We start from the raw sequence: 15,919 nt of genomic DNA on the forward strand, positions 1-15,919 counted from the left end.
CTGTCTCCTCTTCCTCTTTATCTTCTTCCTGGCAAAATTTGTGAAATTTTTATACTCTCTCAATCTATAAAATCCCAAAATACTCTTGAACATATTCTGTTCTATTGTCTCCCCACCCCAGCACTGTAACCGTCAGGCCCCTCTATAGTTAGGAGAGGGGTTAGTGAAGGGACAGACACGTTTTTCCCTCTGCATGCAAGTGTAGGTCTATTTCTGTTTATTACGGTTGAAATATAGACCAGTTATTTAAAAGAAAATACTGATATATGGCATATTCTCCCAGTGGGCTGTCTCTTCTAAACAAGGACACGCTTCTTCATTGACACAGTACAACCTACCAAGCTTGAGTTTGTACATACCTGGTCAGGCAAATTTAGATTCCACCACAAAGCAGTGAATAAAATTTTAAAAGAATTCAGCAAAAAAAAAAAAAAAAATGAAGTCCACTCTGCCTACCCTGAAATGTTCAGAGTACTAAAATGTCCTGTGTAGGTCAATAGCATTTCACTGCTATGCATTTATCTCATTTTGAAATCTCCTAGCTATTGTAATCTACCGACAGTGATGAGTCAAGTATAACGATCAGGGAAGAAATGGCTTAATGCAACCTGGGATCCAACCCATTTTTAAATACAGTATTGGAAGGTCTCCCAGGATTAGAAAACCTGGATAAGCACATGAAGTTTGTGTGAATTTGTTTTAGCTTGTATTGAGATGTCTGTGGCTCTCACAAAAGGGGAATTCCATCGAGGTTTCCTGTCTCCTCTGTTTCAGTTCAATAATATCCAGAGTGGTTAAACCTCTTTTTCTCCTTAAATACTGGTGTATGTGTATGTGTGTGTGTGTGGGGGGGGGGGGGGGTTGTATGTATGTAAACTTGTAGACATACACACAGAGGACAGAGGTGGGGAATAGACATATATTCCTCAATGAAATCTGTCTGCTTGTGCATGCCCATGATAATTAAGTAATCAGCACTGTAATATCTATACGTTTTCTCTGGCAGCCGCACATTTAGGGTAGATTTTAGATGGAAGATTTGGACTGGCTGTATTAGAACCATCCATGCCAAGATTCTTAATTAGGCACATGGTTTTAAAAGTGAACTTTATTCTTCTAATCAAGAATAATTGTTGATGATCATGAAAATGTTTTTATCAGATAATCATTGCATACAGATGTGTATTATTGAAAAGAAAGTCAGAGAACTTGCAATTATTTATTTATATGCATCCCCATTATAAGGATAAGATAGCCTCTTAATCATCTGAAGAGAGATTTAGTGGAAGTTGAAAAATCCCTCATCAAAATTAATACCCCTAGTAATGGTCTATGAAGAAGTTTTTTGTTTTTAATTGAAACTTTGCAAGCTGTAAAAGGAGAAAAGTACAAGTAATTCTTACTGAAGCATATAGAATAATGAATTAGCCTAAAAACTGGTGAAATTCTTCAGCTCTGCCAAAATACTAAGCAAAACAAGGGGATGTGGAGAATGTCTCTTCAGGTCCCAAGCACACTCTCTAGCTGCCCCCACTCGTTTCCATCCTAGGGGAGCCCAGGTGTAGGTGACCACACTGCCTCCTCTGGCTCCTGCTGTGCCCGTCTCAGCCCCCGCCATCCAGTGTAGGGGAGCAATGACCAGCAGAGCTCCTTTCCAAGAAACTGGCAGTGTAGCAGAAAGAAAAACTCCCTCTTTCCCACAGGTAAACTTTGGAACTGTGGGTGGTACTGCGCTGCCCTGTGGACCGAAGGACAGAGGAAGCAGGTGTGACAGGAGACAAATAAAAGCTGAAGCCCAGGAGAAGTGGCACTACAGAGAGTGCAGGTGGCTTCTGGGTGTCTGCTTCCAGGCCTTTTTTTCAGAGGCCACCGCAGAATTCCTTTGAGGTTCATGAGATCTTACATGGTAGTAGTTAGGACCCCCTATTTGTTTAATTTTCTCTGATTAGCTTCTGTGATTTGCCAGCATGTTGTGATGTGCCAACAATGAGCTGGGACAGTACTTATGTGACATCAGGTAATAATGTTCAGGTCTGTATCTCTAAAATGAGAATAAAATAATTCTGAATATTTACAACAATTATATAAATAAAAATGAATAATTACTGTGATAAATGTTACTGGAAATCCTCAAAAATCATGCAAAACACTTTTTGGGGGTGTATAAAAGTGCTATCCTTAAGAAAAGAAAAAAATGTTTAAATAAAACTATTATTTTTAAAAACTGCTACCCTTTATGTAATTTAATGTTGCTACTTGGACTGCTCAGAAGCACATTGTTTATCCACTCTTAATAAAAAAAAAGTAATTGTTTTGATCACCTTTGATAGATAGCTTAATGGGATTTGAAGAGTAAGATATTGCAAACAATTAGAGATTTCCTTTGTTAGTTATCAACTGGTTCGACAGATAGAACATCAACTTCACTATTATCCCACGTTTACCATAAAAATCAGTCAATTCTGCATCTCTTTCTGTAAAGGTAGTCTTAAAATGTGACATTTTCTTGGCATACTTATAATCAATCATACAATTATATCTACACACACAGTTTACCGATATTTCTGCCTTTTCCGCTTACCAGGCTTAGTGTATTGCCCATATTACTTAATCTATGCTGTCTCTTCATCAGTGTGTTTCCTCTGTCCTAATGGGGGAAATCACACCACTTGTTGAAAGAATTAAATAAAACAGTCTATGAAAGTATGCTGTGAGTAGAAAAGGACCATAGAAACATAAGGAGCTAGTATTTCCAATTAAACGCGTAAGAAACTCATAATCTGAGGCATGGACTATGAATGAAAACCAGCTTTCTTCTGCCTATTCTGTCTCCACAAGAGTTTAAAGAGCTGCAAGAAAAAAAGAAAAAAAAATGATCAGCCTCTTTTCCTAAATTGGTGGCAATCCTTCATTAAGGGAAGGTCTTTTCAAGAAGGAAGCTCAAAGTCCTCCCGTCTTCCATGTGTGGAACATCTGTGCGCAGCCATTCCACGCACACGTCTTTGAAGCGCTGGCTGCCTGGAGGAAAGACTTTGATTTGGGCTTTATTTAAATGCCTGAACTTCTACTGGAGAAACAAAAGATTTTCTAGTAAAAGCTCAGTTGGGAAGGAGACCAACTTCCAACCAATTTAACCACTCCGAGGCCAGAGGGGCCTGGATTTTGTTTCAGAGCACCATGCGATGGAAATCTCCAGTGAATGTATGGCACACGCCAACAGCTGGTTTGGGACGCTGCTGACCCCGGGTGCAATCACTGTGGTAATTAGGTTTAATTTTCCTAATCCAACAGTGCCTGGCTCCATCATGTCTACATCTCCAATGCAGAAAACCATTACTCTCATTTAATAACACTTTGACATGCTTAAGATGTTTGCAGCTGAGTTCCCTAATATTAGAAATGACTTTTTTTGTGTGTGACTGTACATACAGCTATTCAAACTATGTGTTCCAAAGAGTTTAATTTGGAAGATATCATACTTCAGGAACTTTCCTGAAAGATCTTGAACCAGTTCAGCAGACCTTGAATATCATTACACACCCCTCTCCTAAAAGTCTCTTTTATCCTTGTATTAACTCACTCAGAAAGAAAGAATCAGCCATAAGTCATGGCAAGCCTGAAGGGTTTGGTTTTCACGTGTTTCTGCAAACCTAGGGAAGCATGGCTTCATGCTACAACATCCTGGGGTTACTCACTCTGAGAGAGTAAAAAAGATCACAGGACTGTGTACAAACCTGTCTTCCTGCAGGAGAGAGATGGAAAGACACGTCTGAATCTCTGTCTGCTGGCATCTGGATAAGGCCCGTTTATGTTGTGAAGAAAGGCCATCCGTACGGTTATCTCAGGAGGCCGGGTTTGTTTTATATGTGTGCATGTTCTGCGTGCTATAACACGAAGCCGGCCGACTGAGAGCGGAGGAGGTACTGTGTCCCTGGGAATTGCAATTGCTCGGTCGGTCGGTAAAAAAAAAGAACAGACCCTTGCTGCTATTAGCACAGGGTACATTTTGAGAGTATAAAGGAGGGAACAGATAGAGTCACATAAGTTCGGAGTATGTCTTAACAAGCCCCCCAAAAAATAAGAAGGAAGAGGAAAGGAAAGCCTGGACTGAGGGAGTGTTACAGGGAGTGAATTGCTCAGGACTTCAAACACAGGGAGTCATTCTGTCAAGGGGAGGGGGCGGGTGGGGGCAGGCACTGGGCCTCTCTAACAAAGTCCTCCTCTCTTTACTCCCTCCCACTTCATTCACTTGCAAATCAGCGTGTGCCCACAAGAGCCAGCTCTCCCGAGCCCGTAACCTTCCCATCCCAAGAGCTGCAGTTTGAGCCGCGGCAGCAGGAACTGCAGAGCCGGGGAGCGCGGCGGCGGCGGCGGCGGCGGCGGCGGCGGCGGCGGCAGGAGCAGCCAGGGCGGGTCGCAGGGTCTCCCCGGGCGCAGAAAGGCGAGCAGAGGTGGGTTCGGTCTCTTTTGGCAGTGCTGGTGGTTGTGCATGCTTTTTCTTTCTTTCTTTTTTTTTTTCTTTTTTTTTTTTTTTTATTCTATAGCTTTGATGGAAGCCAATCAGAAAGAGAGCCCTCTCCGCCGGGTGGGTGCCGCGCGCGGGAGCTGGGAGGGATGCTCAGCCTGCCAGCCCGGGTCCGGCTGCGCGAGCAGCGCTGCTGCCGCTGCCCAGGACGGGCGCCGCGTCCCCGGGAGCCCGGGCACCGCTCCTCCGCTTCCCGGTAAGACCGATCCGCCCGGGGCTGAGCGGGGCACGTGGAACGGCTGCTGGGGAGGACCCGCTGCCTCGCTCTCCGCGGGCAGAGGCTTCCCCCCGAGCGCCGACATTTGCAAAGTTGGCTGGTCAATTACCAAGGGTGCTGGCGCGTGGAGGACCCGCGGAGCTGATTGGGGCTGATTTATTTCCACCTGCCTACATCACAGGGGTCTAGGCTCTCTGCAGGGGCTGCTTTGACTCCGTTACGTTTCTTGGCTTGGGAGTAAAGCAGGAAATCAGGCAGCTTGAAAACTCCTGAATGCTCCCAAGAAGGAAAACTTAAGCTAAAGAGATGATTGGGCTCAGAGAAGGAGCTAAAGAGAACTGTTAGCTTGCTCGTTCGGGGCAGCGCCTGCCGGCTCGCGGAGAACAGAAATGCTTAGGTTGCAAGGAAAGTCCAACATTAGACTCCGAAAATGGAGCACGCTGTCCAGGGAAAAGTCATGTGGAAAACGCAGCTCGCTTGTGCTCTCATGGCCGGCCAGGCACGAATCTGGGGTCTAACGCCTCCCCAGACTGGTTGACCAGTAGACGAGGGCGCCTGGCGTTTAGGGGTCCGATGCCGGGCAAGTGGAGCCCTCGGTGTGTTGGTTAATCCAGGAATTTAATATAAAGGGACGTTGCAATGTTGTGTACTGCGGCAGTCGCAGAGCTGGGATTACTTCGGTAGTTATTCTCCTGCCAAGAGTTACCGGAGACGTTACGATGGGAGATGCTGGAGAGGTCAGCGCGGTGCTGAGAACTGTAGTCACTGCTGCAATAAAATCCATATTTTATGGGGAGTTCTGTGCGGGTATCTGTTAGTGTAAGGGGCTGTTCACCTGAGTTAACTACTGAGAACATTTAAGAACGAAGAAGTTTAATTATCTGGAATAGCCACATTTCTCTCTCTTTCTCCTCTCCCTCTCTCTCTTTTTGTAAAGCCATTTTAATTACGATATTCACATTAAAGAAGTATATCAGGCCCATGCCTCGTCCAGTCTTCACTTTCACTTACTGAAGCACATGCTGTGGGAAAGAAGAGGTTTTCCCTGCGAGGATGTTGCAGGAGGCTGGTGTGTACCTCAGGCATGGCTGCGCTGGAGGGAAGCACACGCAAGTACGCGCTGTCTGAGGGCTTCTAGTCCGGGAGGTGCACACCCCGCCCTGTGCGGGAAGGGGGACGCAGGGCTAGACCCAGTTAATGCACAACTCTTCCGAGAATGAAGAACAAATAGGCTTCTATGAATGGTGTGCAAGGCGTGCTTATTTCCGCCCTTTTCCGCTGCTGCCCTTACCTGAAAAGGAAAACCTTTAAAATTTTACTTCAGGAGAAAAAAAAAAAAAAATCCCTTTCAGTTTAGCTTGAGCACGATCATCCTTTGTGTAATAGCACTTGCATGTCTCTGTATTTGCTATTTTAGAGAGCCGGAAGACAAGTTGTGTGAAGGAAGGGGACACAACCAAGCAGATGTCTTCATTATGTTATAAGGAGGAGGGAGGGCAAAGATTGTGGCAGAGGCCAGCTTTTCAGTGCAGAGCCCCAAAACTTACAAGACAGACCACACTCTCCTGGAAAACGCACCGCACAGGATTGTAGCTCACCCACTTCTGCTGTTTGGTGTGTTCTAATTAAATAGGTATGAGGGGGGGAGGATAAAAGGCAGATCTTTCTCTACCTATTCTGATGGTCCATGGCATACTTTTGAAGCAGAGGAAGTAACCAATATCATGAGAAAAACGAAAGGCAGCAAATTTTTGAAGGAAAATGGCAATAGTTTTAGTTCTCCTGCACTTGTCTACAATTATCTTTTGCTGCCATTATTAGTGACAGACTGGTGCCTCTATAGGGACTTTGAGTCCTTTTACTATCTGGCTTTTACATCAATTTATTGCAATTACATTTCTTAATGCTAACTCTGCAAAGGTAATATATAGAAACAGAATCATTTTCTACCAAGTTGCCTACTATCAGAAAACATGTACCTTACCTCCTCCACCCACCACTTCCATCAGCCTTGCAAGGAAAAACTGATTCTGAAGCACTCTTTATGGAAAATCTATCTTGCAAAATACTGCTCTGAGACACTTGAAACAGCTAAAATTTCTAGAAAGCACAACTACAGTTCTGGGGCCTCAATGACACTTTCTCATTGCAAAACGCATCAGTCAATTGCAACAAGTTCTGAATATCTAATTAGAGCTAATTGAGTGACAGTCCCACGTAGGGATAAAAATAAGAGATAAAATATGGCAAATATTCTGAATAAAACCATGTATCATCCTAAGGAAGTGAAACCGAAATGTGTGCCCCCCCTCCTCCTGGCCCTTACTTGCTTTGCAGTCACGGATGCCAACTACTAAGGCAACTTATTCTTGAGTGACAAACTTTTTTTAGTTGGAAGGGACCTCTAGTGGGTCACTCCAGGCATTTCTTCCTGGAGTTCGGTTGCATCGTGGATTTTGTTCTCTCAGATAATAAGCACATAATAGCTTGTTCTTCATAGACAAGTTAGTATTCTCCAAACCCTACCTTGACCTTCAAGCCAGATCAACATCATTATCATTGGTATCACTGTGTAGTCCCTCTAATTTAAGGGATTCAAGAGTGTTTGCAGTTTTCCAGGTATCCAGACTTTTGGTAACTTTTCTATGATTCCAAATCAAAGCAGTAGACAATTAATAAGGAATTCACCACCATCAACATAAGATTTTCCTGATTTCTGACCTTGCTAAGACTGTTCTCCCTTTATTCAAATTTACCCAATAATGACATTATAGCTATAAACTCAAAAAGTTCCACATGACAAACACCTACTAAAGAAATATTTTCAGGGGAAAAAATTCATTCAACTTTCAGAGATCCATGAACATTCACAAGTTACATGGAACTCTAGAGGCTTCCAATTTAAAGAAGTCCCCATTCCAATAAGCATACATTAAGAGTCCAAAAGATGTTTCGATGTCTACATCCCCTTATTCCAGGAGGTGTTTTCTATTTCTCTCTTTGATGTATCACAACACATTTTAGGTAACCTACTTCCTAAAACACTCTAACTTCCAGTGAGGTAAGTTGTATGGGAGGGAAACTGCTTCTTCTGCTGACAGTCGGCAGGTTTCAACTTCCAATTTAAAAATCTGTTCTAAAGTTTGAAATGTGTTCCCAATGTGATAACATCCGCAGAAACCAGTTGCCTTATGCTGCTTGCTTAGTCACGGCAGCCCATTCTTTGGGGTAGGTCAGAATTAGGGTCTCGCTTATAAAAATAGCAAGCAGCACCTCAGTCTGAATTGTGTTTGTTAATAGTGTTTCCGCCTAGCTAGTGACTACTGAGCTTACCTTATTTGCTTCACAAAAAGGTGAAAATGTAGATACTCAAATCTTCTCCTGTTTAAATTTTTTTCTGAATAATAATTCTACAAAGACTCAAGAACGTCATACAAACAGGGAAATTGCTGGAAAAAAAAGAAAATTAATACACATGCACAGGACCTGGTTGTCACACTGCTCCAACAGAATCAGAGAAAAAAATATAGAAATATAGGGCTTGGGTTGTTTTTTTTCTCTCTTAATTCTTTTCTTTTTTTGCTCCCTCTCTGTTGGAAATTTTATTCCATTTTGAAGACAGATGAGATATTAAGGCACTTTTCTGGATCTGAGCAGTTATATTTTTGTTTGAGCTTTTCTCTTATTTTTTAAAGTTCTTATTCCTACCAATGTTCCCTTTTTCAGAGCAGTCATCTGAGAAACCTCAGGTTCTTCCTAATTAACTATAAAGCCAAATGTGTCTAGTCTTTCTTTGTAATCTCATCATCCACAAATAAGAAGGTTAGAGAGAAAACTGCAAGTAATCCTTCAAAAGATGGTGCACCTTCATTTACTACACAGGTAAAATGGTAACTTTAAGCCAAAATGGTTGGGTCAGAGGAGACCAGATACAGCCAGTATTCCAACTGTTCAAGACTGAAGTATCCAGAAGTTTTAACTCTTCCAACAAAGAAAACTTACTGAAGAATGAATGCTCTGAGCACACATGCATAAATGTAGAGTAGACACATATGCAGAGGGTGCTCTGTCCCCCATCCCCACAGATTAGAAATTACTTTACCCTGATTCACCTGTTTAATTCTTTACACTAACAGTCTTGGGTGCTCATTTCCTCTACTAATCAGATCAACTTGCTGAGATTTATAAGAGGAAGAGTTTAACTGAAGCCAGAATGTTACTGTTAAATTTGATATGCCGTATAAATGGCCAACATTGGCCCCAAGCTTTTCCTACAATACACAGTGCTCTCTTACAAAGAGAACAAGTTACGAGAATGAGGAATATAAAGCTAGCCACCAGAGTATGCTTCATCTTCATATTTTATCACTGGGAAGAGCACTGTGATTTTCTCTTTCTATAATTTCCCAAATTGGTAGATCACCCAAAAGATATTCAGGAGACCTAATAAGTTCTAGGAATAGAAAACAGCAAGAAAAAATTAAATTGAGGCATCCAAGTGAGCAAAATGAAAAGAGATAAGGAGGTGAGTTTTTACATAGATGGAAACATTAAAAATAGAATCAAAACTGCCATTCTTACACAGGTTGCGTTTTCTCCTTTATAAAACTATTATTAAATACTTTATAAACATAATTACATCATTAAAAAGTTTATAAACATTACCCTTCTCAACCACATAATGAAAATTTGAAAATTATTCTTTCGGAAAATGGCCACCTGAAGGAAATGACCCTGCATGGATCATAAAATAATCAGAGGAGTATGATTTGTAAAAAGTAGTCTGAACTTTCATGAGAATCAAAGAAAGAGATTTTCTTAGTGCTTTGAAGAATAGGAACTCTTTTCCTTCTATTACCTTTATTGTCTTGCAAGCTAAATGGATATACTGTGTGTCCTTTTGACATCTGTAACCCAAGGTAGATAATAGCGATACAGCCCAAATATGTCACCCATTTAAATCCCATGTGCGGAACATCATGATGAAAGACTGAACTAGCAAGACAGCCCACCCCATCTGATAATAAAGAATAGCAACCAATGGGATAACGGTTTTTATGTATCCAAATAATAACGATTATAATTACAAATTACATACTAATAAATTAACATTTACTAAGCTTTTCTACATGTCATATACTGTCTAGCACTTTACATGCTTTCTTTATAGTAATCCGTACTTCATAAGTCAAAGGAAAATGATATCCTTGTATTCTTTTTATTTAGTTCTTTTTTGGTTTGAATTCCAGGGAATTTCTGTTTGATCCCAGCCCTTAATGACTGTGCTCTTACTGACACTTGTGATATCTTAGAAGCAAGAGTGTGGCTGAGAAAGCCAGGGCAGTAGAGGGCATGAAGATGAGCTGCTTATTTTGACCAGAGCTGTGCAGACTTGAAAACTGAGGAAATGTTTATAGGTTATTCATTTTTGAGAAACCATTTGAAAATATGCATTACAGTTTACAATGGTAGTACAAAGGATTGTGTGGGCCATTTGAGCATAATAATGGTATTTTCATGAGAAAATAAATTATCTTCTCCTGCCTTCAAGGAGAGCCTTATGTTGGAGGGGGTACTTCATGAAGGTGGCTAAATATGACAGCTATTCATTTCACTGCCAAGGGGCATCCCCAACCCCCCAGCCCCGTCTGAGGGCATCGGTGCTTTCTCAGTGCATTGGCATAGTCACTGTTTAGGTGACTGTGGGTAGAGTTGAGTGGACTTGCGTTTATGTTCTCCTTATCTGATGGGTAAAAATTTTTTCTCCTTTTATAATCTAAATTTAGTTATAGCATTACCATCATAGTTCAGTATTTGTTCTGAATTATTTCATAACCAAGTAAAATGTCACCAAAAAGCTAAAGGGTAGAAGGAAAGAGGGAGGGTGGAAGGGAGGAAGATATTCTTTTAATACAATAATATTATATATGGTTGACATTTGATGAGCTGTTTTCATTCAACTCTGTTCTTTCTTTTGCCACCATTCAAAACATCATGAAGTTAATTCAGCCTTCAAGGACAGTTAGAAAATTAGAAGTGTCACCAGAGAAATGTGAGACACAGAGAAGAGTTCAGAGATGACATTACCCAATACCCATTCTTTATCTGCGAGAACTGGTGACCAGAGAGATGAAGTGACTAGTCCATGGGTAAACTAAACACAGCTTGTTCTTTTATCTCTCTCTTTCTTCTGTAACTTAACTTCTAGTTATGGGGTGTTATTGCTTTTTATCATCTCTGCTTAATTTGGACATTAAAAATTGAAGAGGAGATTTAAATCTACAATATTGATATTTATAAATAGGCTGTGAAGGAGCCCACATGGAAACATCTGGAGAAAAAAAGATTTGGGCCTCTTTAGGAATTCCATGCACTCATACCATCCTGTAAAGCTCCCATTGCAAAGAAGAATTAAAATTGTCCTTTGAAATTTTGACCAATAGTTAGGGGACACATGGTGAAATTTAGGTTTTTGGGATTTTTTTGTAATAACCTAATGGCAGTTTTGAGTGAGCTTTATCTAAATCAGAGCTGCCCCATGCTAGCCAAACTCATGAGTCTACCTTCAAAAAAAAAAAAAAAACATAAAAGTTCATTGGTGAGTGGTCAGACATGAAGAAGGATGACAACCAAGTCAGTGTTTCATAAATCTCAATTTATTCAATTTAAAGGACTCAAACAGTGTCCTTCTCACTTCTTTGGGGTTACAATATCAAGTCTTTCATCAAAGGGTATAAATAGATCATGTTGTTTTCTTTCCCTTAGCAAAATTGAAATTGGCAAGCAAACCAATGTTAACCTGTACCCTTTAAAAAAAAAACTATTAATGTTCCATGAAACCTACACGTCTGAGGACCACTGGGTTAGATAATGAATAACTTCATGATGAAAAATCCTGGACTTGGTTCTCTTCCTTTGTATTTGAATGAATGAAAAGGGGAAGTATAAGGATGTTGAAAACATCCATACAGGCAAATTAAAGTCATTCAGTCAAAACGTTTATTTGAATTCCTTAATTAAACCTTATAGATATTAATACTGATGTTCGCAATAATATTAATACAGTTTTTGCCTATATTGGCAGGCACTGTAAAAGTGTGCTTTGCCAAGTTATGGCCAGAATGTGTCATAAACAGTGAACTTGCCCACTAGTTTGCATAGTGTATTATTCAGCAAAAATCAAAATGTTTTAAATTTACCTATATCTAATTTGATGAGTTAAAGAAAATTTACACCGAACTTAACCAAATACATTTTAAAAAGGGGTTTTCCCTAAAATTGAACTTTATATAACTGGACAAACTTTCTAAGATGTTGGTTTGTATTTTAAGGTATGCATTTTTATTTCAAAAAGCAGTTGCCTTCTAGCATATTGTATACAATTGAGTCATGAGAATGAGCTTATCATATTTTAGCTACAAAGCTTAAACCTCCTTTGCAGGATTAAAAAAAGAGTTTCATTAATCTACTATTATTCATTTAATAAACTGTTTGAAACTGCCCAATTTCGCATTCAAGTAAAATATTCTAAGCTCTTCTTAGCAACAGGTTTTAATTTAACACAGATCAAAACGATGTGGTCAGACTAAGTAATCACCAATGCAAAATGATAAAAATCCATGCAGCCTGTTACATCACTGTCAAATCCTAAATTGAACCAAGTCAAGCTACTGTATCTCCCAGCAATTACTCTCAAATTTACCAGCTTGTTTAAAAGTAAATAGTTGGGATTTTGTCCATGTTTCATAAGGAATTAATTCTATGGGGAAGGCTTTATACTAAAATCAGTACTACAATTTCACTCCTTTTCTGACTATATATGATGTTTGGGGCAGATCTTAATTAAGACAGCAGAATGAAGGGGCCACTTAATGAATAGTGTCGAGAGGAGGTAGTCCCAAACCTCCAGATCCAGAAAGTACCAGCTCTGCAATAATTTTTGCAACCAATGTACATTCACCTGCAGGCAAACTGCCTTTGAAATAAGTGCACACATGCCAAATATGGATCCCATACTTACATTTTTTCCCCAGGATACTTCCTTTTCTTTCTTAAGTTTGTTTTTAATTCTCAGATGTCACATGCCATGATATCTTTCCAAATAGTACCATGGTTTGCTTTAAATAAAAAATACCCACCCACCTTGAATTTAAATATGTACTGTCTGTTCTAAAAAAAAAAAAAAAGTGAAATTAAAGAGATGACCACATAGAGGAAAGGACCCTACAAAATATCTAGGGATCATATGAAAATACACTTTCTCAAAGAGAATGCTAAATAGGACAGTTATGGATTTAAAATATGAAGTTGAAAGCTACAAAAGAATAAAATGCTCTCAAACGGCTAAGCTTGCTGTGCTATAATGAAAGCTTTTATGTAGTGGACAGGAGAGGAGAGGTTATTAACACCCTATGCTGGGTCAGTTAGGCACTGAAGGACAAGAAGTTTGCTTTGCACCCTAGGCGTTCTGAACATCAACACATGTTTGCTTTCCAATTTGTCACTACATTAAAATACATTTTTAAGTGGCTTATTTTTTTTTCTTTTTTCTCCATACAATAATCTTCTCATCATGGCTGGTTAGAGAAACCAATCGCAGAAAATGAGAGCCCACTTGCCCTGCTTTGTGATTAAGAAATATGCACTCATATCCATCATTTTTTTTGAAGAAAGACGCTAAACAAGGAGTAAAATTTGGGCTTCGTGTTAAACTTCACAATCCAAAGAAGCAGCCACAGGTTCTAACTGCTCAGAAGATTTTGTGATAGACAAATACATTCCAATTTAGGTTTTATCTTATTTTTTAAAAAGTTCCTAAAAATGATGCAAAGATTTCTGAAAAATTTCTTATTTTAGTCCCTGCACAGCAAACGCCCACCTGATAGAAGATGGCTTATGAAGTAGGTAAATCCAGGTTGGGGAGAAAATGGCTGTATAACACCACTTCTCCATCTCAAGATCACAGTTCTATGGTAAAGGCATCACTAGCAAATATAAGCACATACTGAGGGCGCAATAAATGTTTCCTGGGTGAAATTCTCATGGAAATTGCATATGATTCTCTTAAATATATATTTTTCCAATTTCTTTCTTTTTCAAGTTCACTCCTTTCGGTGAAAAAAATATATAACTTTTCTATCCCATGCTAATAACTTTTAATAATTCTGACTCCTTTAAAAGGAGCCAATTTCAAAGGAAAGCTTATCAGTGGTGTCCTAAGAGCTATGGGGACTAAGCATTTAAATAGAGCTGCCCAGCTTTCAAAACAGGGCCACCAGACCCCTTCTTCCTGCGGGCAGACTTTTTATTAAACTTGGTATTAAACAATGTTGCCTGGAGCCCGATTAACAATTTATGCCTTCCTAAAGCAGATTAGCGCAAGTCTGTCATTTTGGTTTTTTAATTCTTAATTTGTATTTAAAAACAGAATGTGCCTCTGAATTTACACTTTCATTGTATTTTATTTTTCACTATTCCAATATTGTCCTTTCTGAGAGTTTTTTTTTCTTTTATGGTTGCAGTATCAAAGTATATTACTATATATTTTCAATGAAAAATAAAGCAGTTGCTCTTTTTTGCTAAGTGAGTTTTTTAACCTCTCATTCAAATAATTCTGTATGTTCTTCTTAAGACATTTGGAATGTTACTTAAGCAAAAAAAAATTGGGAAAATTAGTATAATAATATTAAAAACTAATACATAGAGAACACTTACCTTTTAGGTACTAGTCGAAGTGTTTTACATGAATTTAATGTTTACAAAAATGCTCTGAAGAAAATGCTCTCAATTTCCCACTTTTAAAGACAAAACTGGGGAACAGCACTGGTAAACAAGTTGCCCAAGGTCACACAGCTAGTACCTGTCATAGCTAAAATTACATATTGGCAGCCTTAATTGCCTAAACTCTTAACTATTATATGGTTTTTGTCTTTTATGCTAATATATCTCTATATATTCAGACACATGATGGACAGATATATAGATTCAAATTGTATGCCAAATCAAAACATGTCAACGATGTAGGAAAGATATATTGTATATGCAATACATACAATGTACACATTTCTCAGGACTCAAAATATAATTAGAAAGAAAACACATCTTTCCTTTTCATCTCTCAATGAATTTATCAGTATTTGCACATAACAAGTTAGATCAATAATGATAGCCCAAAGCAGCCTTTCACAAAAGCCTTTCAACTTTAGTTCTGGCTCTTTGCTTTCATTTGAGTCAGCCTCGCAGTTACTCACTGTTGATCCCAAGGGGACCTGGCAAGGGAGATTCTGAAAGTTCGAATTCATCATTCATTAACTTATTAATTTTATAACATTTATTGAGGGCCTCCTGTGCCCAGGGCTGAACAGACAATAGATGACAGGACAAATATATACTTATAATTTGGGGAAAATAGTTAAATCTTTTCCCCTTAAATTCTATAGAAGATAAAGCGCGAATGGACTACAGAATGATGAGTACAAAATTAAACCATAACTTTACCAGTTAACAATTAGGTCAATATATGTTTACAATCTCTGGAATAGTAATGAACTTCCTAAGCACAAGCCAGAACTTGAAAACAAAGTGAAGGAAGACAGCAGCATTGAATGCATGCTCTATTAATAAATGTCCAATAGTGCTAGCTTTGTACATAATAAATAGGACATTCAGAGTTCATTATATTTGCTCTTATCTCCATACTTATATCATATAGGAACAGAAAAATTAGCCTTTAGTTTCAGGTTATGTTATGATTTGTAGGGTCTCTATTCATTTTCACATTTGGCTTTTTACCTTCTGCCCCAGCTTAAAAAGAACCACCATATCCCTCTTCACTACCAACAGTTTATTAAGAGGTTTATTTTTGATGATATGCCCCCAAATTTTTCCATAGTGTTCCTTTCCCGAATTATCATTCCCATTTCCCCAGTGAGTCTACCATAATCATACAGCTTTACATACACTGAGCAGTAGAAATACATCCCAGCAAGGAATGCTTTTTTTACAAGACTAGCTGAAATTTAGGGTTTAGGCAAGAGGAGATCAATTCAATAACCTTTTAACGAATACTTCTGTGCAAGACATTGTTTTGGGTGCCATAGATACCATCATGCTTTGAGGTCAGGGTGGTTACAATATGTATTGAATATTAAATATGACTGTCAGGAGCTGCCATTTAA

At 39.1% G+C, this 15,919-nt stretch overlaps 1 protein-coding gene across 2 annotated transcripts in view; it reads left to right on the top strand.

Moving 5' to 3' along the window:
* The first annotated feature begins 4,265 nt into the window (after window positions 1-4,265).
* The window catches only part of CDH6 (cadherin 6), a 125,072-nt gene continuing 113,418 nt past the window's right edge, over window positions 4,266-15,919 (top strand). For both annotated transcript variants that reach the window (XM_066244124.1, XM_066244130.1), the window contains exon 1: window positions 4,266-4,451. The gene's annotated coding sequence lies outside the window, so the exon portion shown is untranslated. The remainder of the gene's footprint in view (window positions 4,452-15,919) is intronic.

The sequence above is a fragment of the Saccopteryx bilineata genome, chromosome 1 (assembly GCF_036850765.1).
Source record: "Saccopteryx bilineata isolate mSacBil1 chromosome 1, mSacBil1_pri_phased_curated, whole genome shotgun sequence".
NCBI lineage: Eukaryota > Metazoa > Chordata > Mammalia > Chiroptera > Emballonuridae > Saccopteryx > Saccopteryx bilineata.